This window comes from Nerophis ophidion, linkage group LG17 (assembly GCF_033978795.1).
Source record: "Nerophis ophidion isolate RoL-2023_Sa linkage group LG17, RoL_Noph_v1.0, whole genome shotgun sequence".
Classification (NCBI taxonomy): domain Eukaryota; kingdom Metazoa; phylum Chordata; class Actinopteri; order Syngnathiformes; family Syngnathidae; genus Nerophis; species Nerophis ophidion.
In genome coordinates, this window is record NC_084627.1 from 5,873,584 (window position 1) to 5,877,234 (window position 3,651).

The window sequence follows — 3,651 nt, forward strand, 5'->3', positions numbered from 1 at the left end:
TGTTGTTGTGTAGAAGCAGAGGACGTGCCTCCACTGTGTTGTTGTGATGTCATCATGTTGTTGTGTAGAAGCAGAGGACGTGCCTCCACTGTGTTGTTGTGATGTCATCATGTTGTTGTGTAGAAGCAGAGGACGTGCCTCCACTGTGTTGTTGTGATGTCATCATGTTGTTGTGTAGAAGCAGAGGACGTGCCTCCACTGTGTTGTTGTGATGTCATCATGTTGTTGTGTAGAAGCAGAGGACGTGCCTCCACTGTGTTGTTGTGATGTCATCATGTTGTTGTGTAGAAGCAGAGGACGTGCCTCCACTGTGTTGTTGTGATGTCATCATGTTGTTGTGTAGAAGCAGAGGACGTGCCTCCACTGTGTTGTTGTGATGTCATCATGTTGTTGTGTAGAAGCAGAGGACGTGCCTCCACTGTGTTGTTGTGATGTCATCATGTTGTTGTGTAGAAGCAGAGGACGTGCCTCCACTGTGTTGTTGTGATGTCATCATGTTGTTGTGTAGAAGCAGAGGACGTGCCTCCACTGTGTTGTTGTGATGTCATCATGTTGTTGTGTAGAAGCAGAGGACGTGCCTCCACTGTGTTGTTGTGATGTCATCATGTTGTTGTGTAGAAGCAGAGGACGTGCCTCCACTGTGTTGTTGTGATGTCATCATGTTGTTGTGTAGAAGCAGAGGACGTGCCTCCACTGTGTTGTTGTGATGTCATCATGTTGTTGTGTAGAAGCAGAGGACGTGCCTCCACTGTGTTGTTGTGATGTCATCATGTTGTTGTGTAGAAGCAGAGGACGTGCCTCCACTGTGTTGTTGTGATGTCATCATGTTGTTGTGTAGAAGCAGAGGACGTGCCTCCACTGTGTTGCCAAAGAGAACCTGTTTCCTGTTTCTACTGGATCATCTCATCATCCTCATCCTCATGCCCATCTTCCTCATGGTAACACCTCATTCATGCACACTATGTACTATGTACTACATGTTATGTACTACATTATACTTCATACATGCACACTATGTACTACATGTTATGTACTACATTATACTTCATACATGCACACTATGTATGCTCACTATGTACTATGTACTACATGTTATGTACTACATTATACTTCATACATGCACACTATGTACTATGTACTACATGCTATGTACTACATTATACTTCATACATGCACACTATGTACTACATGCTATGTACTACATTATACTTCATACATGCACACTATGTACTATGTACTACATGTTATGTACTACATTATACTTCATACATGCACACTATGTATGCTCACTATGTACTATGTACTACATGCTATGTACTACATTATACTTCATACATGCACACTATGTACTATGTACTACATGCTATGTACTACATTATACTTCATACATGCACACTATGTACTATGTACTACATGCTATGTACTACATTATACTTCATACATGCACACTATGTACTATGTACTACATGCTATGTACTACATTATACTTCATACATGCACACTATGTACTATGTACTACATGCTATGTACTACATTATACTTCATACATGCTCACTATGTACTATGTACTACATGCTATGTACTACATTATACTTCATACATGCATACTATGTACTATGTAGTACATGTTATGTACTACATTATACTTCATACATGCACACTATGTACTATGTACTACATGTTATGTACTACATTATACTTCATACATGCCCACTATGTACTATGTACTACATGGTATGTACTACATTATACTTCATACATGCTCACTATGTACTATGTACTACATGCTATGTACTACATTATACTTAGCATATAGTACATAGTGAGCATGTATGAAGTATAATGTAGTACATACCATGTAGTACATAGTACATAGTGGGCATGTATGAAAGCTAAAGATGATAGCTTTATGTACTAAAGCTATGTACTACATAGCTTTAGTACATAGCTTTAGTACATAGTACATAGTACATGCTCACTATGTACTATGTACTACTTCATACATGCACACTATTTACTATGTACTACATGCTATGTACTACATTATACTTCATACATGCCCACTATGTACTATGTACTACTTCATAAATGCACACTATGTAGTACATGCTATGTACTACATTATACTTCATACATGCTCACTATGTACTATGTACTACTTCATACATGCACACTATGTACTATGTACCACATGCTATGTACTACATTATACTTCATACATGCCCACTGTGTACATGCACACTATGTAGTGCATGCTATGTACTACATAGTGTGCATGTACATAGTGGGCATGTATGAAGTATAATGTAGTACATGCTATGTACTACATTATACTTCATACATGCTCACTATGTACTATGTACTACCTCATACATGCACACTATGTAGTACTTCATACATGCACACTATGTAGTACATGCTATGTACTACATTATACTTCATACATGCTCACTATGTACTATGTAGTACATGCTATGTACTACATTATGCTTCATACATGCTCACTATGTACTACATGCTATGTACTAGATTATACTTCATACATGCTCACTATGTACTATGTACTACATGCTATGTACTACATTATGCTTCATACATGCTCACTATGTACTATGTACTACATTATACTTCATACATGCACACTATGTACTACATGCTATGTACTACATTATACTTCATACATGCCCACTATGTACTATGTAGTACTTCATACATGCTCACTATGTACTACATGCTATGTACTACATTATACTTCATACATGCTCACTGTGTACTATGTACTACATGCTATGTACTACATTATACTTCATACATGCTCACTATGTACTATGTAGTACATGCTATGTACTACATTATACTTCATACATGCACACTATGTACTACATGCTATGTACTACATTATACTTAGCATGTAGTACATAGTGTGCATGTATGAAGTATAATGTAGTACATAGCATGTTCATGCTCACTATGTACTATGTAGTACATGCTATGTACTACATTATGCTTCATACATGCACACTATGTACAACATGCTATGTACCACATTATACTTCATACATGCTCACTATGTACTATGTACTACATGCTATGTACTACATTATACTTCATACATGCCCACTATGTACTATGTACTACATGCTATGTACTACATTATACTTCATACATGCTCACTATGTACTATGTAGTACATGCTATGTACCACATTATACTTCATACATGCTCACTATGTACTATGTACTACATGCTATGTACTACATTATACTTCATACATGCTCACTATGTACTATGTACTACATGCTATGTACTACATTATACTTCATACATGCTCACTATGTACTATGTAGTACATGCTATGTACTACATTATACTTCATACATGCTCACTATGTACTATGTAGTACATGCTATGTACTACATTATACTTCATACATGCACACTATGTACTACATGCTATGTACTACATTATACTTCATACATGCTCACTATGTACTATGTAGTACATGCTATGTACTACATTATGCTTCATACATGCCCACTATGTACTATGTAGTACTTCATACATGCTCACTATGTACTATGTAGTACATGTTATGTACTACGTTATACTTCATACATGCTCACTATGTACTATGTAGTACATGCTATGTAC